This window comes from Lithobates pipiens, unplaced genomic scaffold, assembly GCF_037356315.1.
Source record: "Lithobates pipiens isolate NorthernLeopardFrog02 unplaced genomic scaffold, aLitPip1_a1.2 Scaffold_22, whole genome shotgun sequence".
NCBI classification, from domain to species: Eukaryota; Metazoa; Chordata; class Amphibia; order Anura; family Ranidae; genus Lithobates; species Lithobates pipiens.
The window spans coordinates 305154539-305164625 of record NW_027507784.1 but is presented as its reverse complement, the minus strand read 5'-3'; the positions used below and the strand labels follow the sequence as shown (position 1 = coordinate 305164625).

General features: G+C 42.8%; 1 long non-coding RNA gene across 1 annotated transcript; it reads right to left on the bottom strand.

The window, feature by feature from the left end:
• Positions 1-353: 353 nt before the first annotated feature.
• Positions 354-7923, bottom strand: LOC143925524 (uncharacterized). The gene is made up of 2 exons (XR_013262023.1): positions 7797-7923; positions 354-578 (listed from the first exon to the last, which is right to left on the bottom strand). It is a non-coding gene; the product is annotated as an uncharacterized LOC143925524 (long non-coding RNA).
• Between the last annotated feature and the right edge of the window lie 2164 nt (positions 7924-10087).

The window sequence follows — 10087 nt, the reverse complement described above, 5'->3', positions numbered from 1 at the left end:
GATTCCATTCTCCTAACTAGGGGCTGAAGATAAAAATCAATGTTTTTACCTATTTAGGGCAGTGATGGACTCAATCCCGCTCACTATTGGTCGCCTGAGTGGATGTAAAGGGTCTTTGTGAACCTTTGTGAGGTAGTATAGAAAGGAGATTCTAGGGGGCTACAGGTACCAAATAATCTTTTTTATCTAAAATTTTATTAACTAGACCCTTTTCGACCAGATTGGTCAATTCCCTTTTAAATTTAATAGTAGGATCGCCGGGTAGCTGAATATATGTATTTGAGTCACTAAGTAACCTTGACATCTCGTTATAATAGTCGATTTGGTCAAGGACTACAATGCTCAACGCAAAGTAATGAACATAACAGTTTTAATGAATACAGCACCAGGCAGACATAGGGCGCATATCATTAGTGGTAACTTAATCTTGCATTACAAATGTATTTTCGAAGAACCCAAGGGTTGAAAGTTTATTGGAATTTTATTGCCATGCAATCAACATCACTAGAAATTGACTTTTCTCTTCAAGATTCCAGTGGAAGTTTTCCATTAGCTAATGTGCTTGGTGTATTCTTGGCCTGTGATGAGATGTATTCGTAAAATCAAAGTAAAAAGAAGAAAATTACAGATTAAAGATATAAATTATCAAGGGGATAAAGTAGGGAGGTATTTAACCAGCCTAATGCCGTGTACATACGATCAGAATTCGGGCCAGAAAAAGACAGATGAGAGCTTTTCTTCAGAAAATGCGACCATCTGTATGCTCCATCGGAATTTAGCTGTCCGAATTTCCGCCAGCCAAAAAGTGATAGCATGTTCTTAATTTTCCAGACGGAAAAACTTTCTATCGGAAATTCCGATCGTGTGTATGCAATTCTGACACGCCAAAAATCATGCATGCTCAGATTCAACTACGAGACGGAAGCTATTGGCTACTGGCTATTGAACTTCCTGTGTTGTACGTCACCGCGTTCTAAATGATCAAAATTTGGTGTTACCATGTATAGGCAAGGCAGCTTGAGCGGAATTCTGTCAGGAAAACCATCAGAGCTTTTTCCAATGAGAATTCCAATCGTGTGTACACAGCATTAGAGTTCACAAATGATTCAGGACATAACACAGTATAAAATGAGCATCAAAAAAAGGGTCGGTCTTCCCTTGTATGGTTCCTAGCTAATGGTTGCTCAAACCACCCGCTGATGGATGATAGAATGCGACCTTTGTACGCACTTTGTAAACACTAAAACAAACCTTTTAGTAACTTCATAAGTCTACATTACGTTAATATATTTCACAAATACAGTGACAATATAATTTTTCATAAAAGCTCTACCTTTTATAAATAAAAGGCCATCATTCAGCTCAAACACCCTTTAAAATTATGGACAGTTTTGAGGCTCCCCATTCTAAAATGTAAAAAAACTATTCTTATAGCTTTACACAATGCAGCAACAACCACATGTAGGACACCCAACGTTAGAAGTGATTTATTCTTCCAAAGAAAATACACTTTTACACACTGGTACTGACTAGTATTCCAATGTTTCCCTTCTCCCTCAGTTTCTCTCCATCAGTCAGCTAATGTCACACCAGTGCTGAGTAAGAGAGGCACAGGAGGGTCATACAAGGATGCTGTGGAGGAAACAGAGATCCTCCTTATTAACTAATGCTGTCATTGATTATTAGGATGCCAGTGTCTATAAAGTCGAAATGGTGCATAATGCAAAATGATTATGGAGACACATAGGTCATATATAACTTGTAAATTATAACATGTATTTTATTGATTTTTGCTACTTCGACTCGAGGCACTACATGCTCTAAAAGTCTATTTAGACATTGCGGCATATTACAGGTATCTTTCTATTATAATTTTTTTTTTCTCTTATCAATTTTTTATGCATCACTTTTTGGCACGTTGAGAGAGTTTTTTTATGAGTGTTTTATATTTAGGTATCAGCACTTCTACACACACACTCACGTTTATTTTCTAGACAGGGCATTATTTAGCCCCAATTTAAAGCTACAATCACCGTTGTTTGAAATAGGTTTTAATCAAACAACATCTATGTATTACATTACTTTCACTAGTTGAGATACTTAAATTTTAAATATATATAGTTGGCATATACACGACAATAATAATAATTTTCTCAGCAGTTGGTAGTTGCTCTTCTCTTCAAATACTTTAAAGTGATTTTTATTCATTATTCTTCTATTTACATATATATTTTTTTGATCCAGTGATTCAGTGAAGATAACAATTTCTCCTCTTCCCTCTCCCCACCTCTCACTTCCCCTTCCACTTTTTCTTCCTTTTTTCCTTTCATCTGCTTTGGGCGGTATTTGGATACATTTTTTGTAGCAAATTTTAGGTGTGTTGCCCCTGTCTTTCCCGTCTGGTGGAGGCCTCTTTTTCCTGTGATCTCTTGTAGGCCCCGCGGGGGCCTTGTGGCCGCACTTCGTGCCTTTTCCCTTGGTGAGACCCTTGTTTTTTGGACATGGTTAACGCTGCATCGGATTTTGGAACTACCTTTGAATGAGGAGGATGTCCTTAGGAAAGTCTCTGGTCTTAAACACATCTATTTGATGAAAAGGGTAAATATGGGATATGTGTTTTATGTCCTTATCTATTTTTTGATAAGTCACTATAATAAAAATTATCCATTGTTGTATTAACAGAAATACGAAAAACTCCCTGAAGAAGACCATTATTTGTTCTGGGTTGAAATTCTTTTTTCAACTGTTCTGGGGTATTTCCATACATCGAATGGCTTTTTAAGTGAGAAATATGGGAACGCTATGTTAAAACATTCCAATTATTAATTGTCATGTAATGGGATTGTTGTATTTTTCATCAATATTTGCTCTTTGCATGTACCAGAGCCTATATTTTATTGTTGATGTAATAATTTCTGTGATGTACGATCATCCTACCATTTTGTACTAATAAAAATTCATACTTTTTTAAGTAAAGATGTTTTGCATCTCTCAAATTGCCACTAAAAAACCCCATGGGGAGTTCTTTCTTGAATTTTCTTTGTTTCACATTTATCGGGGTGTGCAGCATCCATAGATCCAAGATATATGTCCATTCCCCTTTTTTCATAATGAAAACCCTAAGCTTTGTGTAACTAAAAGGAAGGCTTGGTCCCCCTGCTGGCTTGTATACAATTTTTTTAAATACATTTTTAGGCATTTTGCCAAGGCATCTCTGAAGAAACCTCAAGGCTTCACACCAGCCTGAGGGGTTACTGTGGGTGCATTGTTTGCCGCCCCCCTAAAAAATATACCACCAGCCGCCATTGCTTAGCATGCATGACCTTAACATGGAAAACGTAAATCTTATTACAGGTCCATTTTAAGTTAGATTTTGGAACAGTGTCGTCATACTCCAGACATCAAAAAATAGTCACACAAGATGTGTTATGACCTTCAATCAGTGTGTTTGGTACAGTATGAACACTGACTAAGTTGGCTGTGCATACATGAGTGTACCAGAGATAAGAGGGTGCAGTATACACAGGTGACAGGGACATCTGATTGGATGCCTGCTATTATTAGGACAACATCAAGACCCGGGATCAGCACCTTGTGTTCTTCCTGCTGGGCTGGAATGTCTCAGACTTCATGGGAAAGTTTACTAAAGGTGGCATTTCTTGAAATTGAACACTACGCATCATATGACTAACAGCAGCATGGTGTAGTTATTTTTTCCACCTCATTAGAGTAATCAGTTAGCAGCATAGAGATACTATGTACATGAATCTGATCGTTTTTCAATGAATCAGAATATGATATTGCATGGTGGAAACAGAGATGTGATTGATAACTTATAATCATATTTTAACTCCTTCATGATAAATCCTAACACTTGTACGCAGTTTTGCAACTTGGCATGTGTTAATAAAATTGTACATATCATTGCAGCTGCTTAAAATGGTGTACCCAGGTATATTATTTCTTGTTATTTTCAGGACAAATTGCATAGTTGCCAACATTCTCTCAAAAATGTTAGGGGCATTTTTTTTATGTTGGTGGAGTATTATTTTAATTAGAGGTGGGACGTTTGTTTGTAGGTGTGGCTTAGCGGGAGTGAAAAATGCAGTTGAGAAAAATGGATGCAGTTTAAATGACGCTAAACATTGGGCGTGGCTTAAAGGGGGTGGGGTTACATATAAAAGAAATAGAAACAAGGGAGGGAGAGAGAGCGGAAAAAGAAAATGAAAGAAAGAAGAGGGATGGAGAAAGAAAGAAAGAAAGAAAGAAAGAAAGAAAGAGGGATAAATGGAAAGAAAGAAAGAAAGAAAGAGGGATCAATGGAAAGAAAAAGAAAGAAAGAAAGAAAGAAAGAAAGAGGGATAAATGGAAAGAAAAAGAAAGAAAGAAAAGGAGAAAGAGGGATGGAGAGAGAAAGAGAGAAAGAGGGATAAATGGAAAGAAAAAGAAAGAAAGAAAAGGAGAAAGAGGGATGGAGAGAGAAAGAGAGAGAGAAAGAGAGAAAGAAAGAAAGAAAAAAATAAAGAAATACATGGGGAGAAAGAGAGAGAGAACGTAGGTGGGGTAGAGAGAGAGATGGGGAGGGAGAGAGAGAGGGGGGAGAGAGAGAGAGAAAGAAAGAAGGGGGACAGAGAGAGAAAAAAGGAGGGAAGGAGGGAGAGAGAGAGAGAGGGAGGGAGAGTGAGAGAGAGAGGGGGGAGAAAGGGAGAGAGAGGGGAGAGAATAAGGGAGGGACAGGGAGAGAGGGCCCTTTTAATTTGGGAGTTCAGCCCTCTAACATTCCACGAGATCAGTGTCAATGGGGCCATAGCAAAGAGGGAAAATATAAAGGAGGCAGGGGAGGGCTGGCAGCGTCAAGCCTGGGGGGCAAGTCCAGTCGAGTGGCCTATTGTACCACCGAATCAGCCCACTATCCATGCCCACCGGGTTTTATAACATGTATTGATATTATGAAGCAAGACAAATATGACACAGCAATGACAGCATGACCCCGGTCTTGGTAAAGAGCCGATGACGCGGCTCTTTACCCATGTGATTGGCCATGTGAGTGTCCAATAACAGCCAATCACATGTAAATGACAGCATGTAAAGAGAGCCAATCAGGGGCATCTCCTCGCAGGGGAGACTGTACAGACAATTAGGGTACTGATGTTGTCAGTGCAACATGTTGTCAGTGCAGCCCTAGTAGTGCCCAGCAAGTGACGACAGTCTGTGCCCATCAGTGACACCAATCAGTACTGCCTTTCAGTGCCACCCATTAATGCCCATCATTGCCACCCATCAGTGCCCAATTATACCGCCCATAAGTTTCACCTATCAGTGCCGCCCATCAGTGCCACCACCTATCAGTGAACTTCAGTGAAGGAAAAAAAATTACTTACAATGCCTTGAAAAAGTATTCATACCCCTTCAAATGTTCCACATTTTGCCATGTTACAACCAAAAACATAAATGTATTTTATTGGGATTTTATGTGAAAGACCAACACAAAGTGGCACATAATTGTGAAGTGAAAGGGAAATGATAAATGATACAAATAAATCTGTGAAAAATGTGGGGGGAATTTGTATGGCGCCCCCCAGAGTCAATACTTTGTAGAACCCCCTTTCTCTACAAGTCTTTTTGAGGATGTCTCTACCAGCTTTGCCCATCTAGAGAGGACATTTCTGCCCATTCTTCTTTGTAGAATATCTCAAGCTCTGTCAGATTGGATGGAGAGCGTCAGTGATCAGCAATTTTCAAGTCTTGCCACAGATTCTTAAAGTGGTTGTAAACTAATTTTTTTAATTTTTACCTACAGGAAAGCCTATAATAAGGCTTACCTGTAGGTAAAAAAAAATCTCCTAAACCTGTACGGTTTAGGAGATATTCCCCTCGGTATGCGCCGCTGACTGCAGCGGCGCATTCGCACAAGGGGATTCTTGGCTGAAAGTCCGGCAGTGGCCGGACCCGGCCGGGATGAAATCTCCCATGCGCATGCGTGGGAGTGACGATATCGCAGCTCCGGCTACTCACAGCGCCGGAGCCGCGATACCCAGAAGAAACGCCAAGGGAGCATGTCAGCTCCCTCAGCCTGGATCGGACCAGATGTTGGGGCCTCATTCTAAGGTAAGTATTTCATAATGATCTAGTATGCGGTGCATACTAGCTCATTATGCCTTTTGCTTTGCAGGTGGTAAAAAAAAAAAAAAAAAATTAGCGGGTTTACTACCACTTTAATGGGATTTAGGTCTGGACTGTGACTGGGCCATTCTAACACATGAATATGCTTTGATGTAAACCATTCCATTGTAGCTCTGGCTGTATGTTTCGGGTCGTTGTCCTGCTGGAAGGTGAACCTCCGCCCCAGTCTCAAGTCTTTTGCCGACTCTAACAGGTTTTCTTCTAAGATTGTCCTGTATTTGTCTCCATCCATCTTCCCATCAACTCTGACCAGCTTCCCTGTCCCTGCTGAAGAAAACCATCCCCACCACATGATGCTGCCACCACCATGTCTCACGGGGGGGGGGGGGGGGGGGGGTGTTAGTTTCCCCCACACATAGCGTTTTGCTTTTAGGCCAAAAAGTTGAATTTTGGTCTCATCTGACCAGATCACCTTCTTCCACATCTTCTCTGATTAATGCTCTCCTTGCCCGGCTGGTCAGTTTAGGTGGACGGCCATGTCTTGGTAGGTTTGCAGTTGTGCCATACTCTTTCCATTTTCCGATGATGGATTGAACAGTGCTCCGTGAGGTTTCAAAGCTTGGGAGATTTTTTTTTATAACATAACCCTGCTTTATATTTCTCCACAACTTTATCCCTGACCTGTCTGGTGTGTTTCTTGGCCTTCATGATGCTTGTGTTTGTTCACTAAGTTTCTCTAACAAACTTCTGAGGGCTTCACAGAACAGCTGTATTTATACTGAGATTAAATGACACACAGGTTGACTCAATTTTTTTTTAATTTGGTGACTTCTGAAGGCAATTGGTTCCATTAGATTTTAGTTAGGGGTATCAGAGTAAAGAGGGCTGAATACAAATGCCCCTCCCCCACAATTTTCACATATTTATTTGTATCATTTATTATTTTCCTTCCACTTCACAATTATGTGACACTTTGTGTTGGTCTATCACATAAAATCATCAATAAAATACATTTACATTTTTGGTTGTAACATGACAACATGTGGGGAATGTCAAGGGGTATGAATACTTTTCAAGACAATGTATTTAAACTTTTTTTTTTTTTTTTTATTCAGCTTTTTTCATATTTTAGCAAAAAATAAACCCCCCCAGTGGTGATTAAATACCACCAAAACGAAAACTCCATTTGTGTGAAAAAAGGACAACAATGTAATATGGGTACAGTGTTGCTTGACAGCGCTATTATAATTCAGAGCCCAGGTTCACACTGACATCGGGAATTAAATCAAGCGAGTACAGATGAACTATTGAACGATTTCATATTTGCATGTCAATCCCGACTTTGGGGTGCGATTTCAGAGACATCTGTGCGTGTTCCTATACAAATGTCTATTGAAATCGCATTCCGAAGTTGCCACAAGTAGTACAGAAACTACTTTTGGGAATCGATTTGACACTGCAAGTGGAATCTTTGCGCCGATTGCATGCCAAATCACTCCAATGAGAACCTGGGTTTAATGTGAGAGCACTGAAAGCTGTGAATTGTCCTGGGTAGGAAGGGGGTGAAAGTGCCTGGCAGGCAAGAGGTTAAATGATAAGGCCGAGGGAGAGACAGAGTAGGATAGAAGAGAGGGGGGAGGAGGAGGAGGGGAGTATGGTCACAGCTCACTCACTTGCACAATGCACAGTCTCAGCAGGAGGCTCACTGGCTCAGTCAGTCTTCATGTTTAAGATGGGACTTTGTGGCTGCCGACTTTAAAGTTTCCCGCCCGCATATCTGCTTCACACAGCACAGCGCACGGCTGCATTGAGTGTGGGCGGGCACAGGGAGAGAGGGGCAGGAAGAGGCAGAGCTGATCGTTCTCCCATTAGTGTAGACTAGAGGAGGGCTGTACTGCGTACTCTGCAAGACGGAACACACACACTCTCAGCCCTGTGACAGGTGCAGCCAATGTCCCCGCCACAGGACACATCGCAGCTGCAGCATGGGATGGAGATTATGGAGGGGATCACTGCAATTTGGCTGCTAATTCAGGATCCAGCCCTGTTCTCCCACCGTCCCCCCCCCCCCGCTGGGGCTGCCCAAGCAGTAGCACTTGGCCAGGTCCAGAAACTGCACATGGGCATTTTCTGAGCTGGGCGCATAGCGGCCCTCTTACAGGGAATCAGAGCAGCCTGGGGAGAAATTGCCACTCTGCCCCCCAGCCCAGCCCGCCCCTGAAAGGAGGGAACCCATCCATCGCACTTTAGCCCTTAAAGTGGTTGTAAACCCTTACAAACCACTTTGACCTACAGGTAAGCCTAGATTAAGGCTTACCTGTAGGTCCAAGCAATATCTCCTAAACCTACACGGTTTAGGAGATATTTGCCCGACAGCGGCGCGCAGGCGCACTGAGCGCGGCATTCTCAGCGACGGAGCTGCCGCGCGTGTCGGCTCCCGCGCGCATGCGCGGGAGTGACGTCATCGCGGCTTCGCCGAATGACAGCGGCAGAGCTGCGAGACCCCACCAACAAGATGGATGCGGTGGACTACAGGGGACAGCGGCGACTTCGCTGGCTCCTGTGTCAGGTAAGTGACACATAATGGGCTACTATGCGATGCATAGTAGTCCATTATGCTTTACCTTTGCAGGGAATCAAAGAGGAAGTAAACTCATCAGTGTTTACTTCCTCTTTAAGGAGGGTCAGAGAGGAGAGGAGCTGCCAGGGCAGTCTCAGCCGCAACCCCTGCCAATACCAATAATCACACATTCCTTCAAAAACCAAAGTAAAACATAACAAAAACAAAACAGACTTCAAAAAAATTAACCCCAACCCCCTCCACCCTGCGCATCCATTCCAAATTGAATGCACTTGGATCCACAAATCAAACATGGTTACCAACCACTTAGGGTCATGAGCAACAGAAAAGTAGGTAAATTAAACCCAGGCACAAAGTGCTACTGTGTAATGCAGAGATGCCCCCAATGGGGGCGAAGTGTATGGGAATGAAATCGCAAGGCCGGGGAACAAGCTTAGTTACTAATTGTCCAGTGAGGAACAGGTTAGAATAGTCAAGGTTAAACATCTGCAGAAGGAAGAAGGCTCATCCAACATATGGGCTGCTTAGGGAGATAAACACACTAGCTTGGTCCCAGGGCTATATTATGTGCATTAATAGTTCCCACTAGTGAGCCTGTCTTGTTCCAGGATATCATAAGTCAAATCGGAAGTTGATCCAGGACAGGCTGAAAAGAGCGTAACATTCAGTGGGGAGGACCGCCAACTGGGCGGACTAGTGGTATCATCTGGTCCAGGCCTGGGGCACAATTTGAAGTCCCGAGCGTTCAACATACAAGCAGGGTATGTCAGTCATAGACGCTCCTTTGCAAGAGGCAGGATTTACAACTATCCTGTATGCTGCACGTGAAGGAAAGCAGTAGTGGTAACAGGCCCTATATATAACTGTCTTGCATTGTGATAGCAGCCAGAGGGTGCGTTGGCTCCTGGGCCCCCAGGCTATGTGCAGGTTTTTTAAAGCTGGCAGTGAGGTGCACAGCCTTCGACATGGGAAAAAAAACACACTAGCACCGCCATAGCATCAGTTAAGTTAATGAGAGAGCTTAAAGGCAGCTCAGACATGGCGGCCAGCCCGTCCTGGGTCATAACTTAGAAAAATGGAAATGGACCATCCCAAAGGTACTTACATAGTTTTGTTCCCGCGTGGGTTCAGGGGAACCGAAGCTCACAGGCGGGGTAGGGTATTGACCCATTGTGCGGCCTCCTCAGGCGAGGTGAAAAAGCGGGCAGCTTCACCATCCACCACCCTCAGGCGTGCAGAAAAAAGCATGCTATATTTTATATTCCTGGAGCGGAGGGATTGATTGGCTCTCACCAAGAGCCCCAGCTTTTATACTAATGATCAAGGACTGGGAGGCTAGTTCCTGATCAGAAAATACTGTGATAGCCTCTGACTGCATATGAC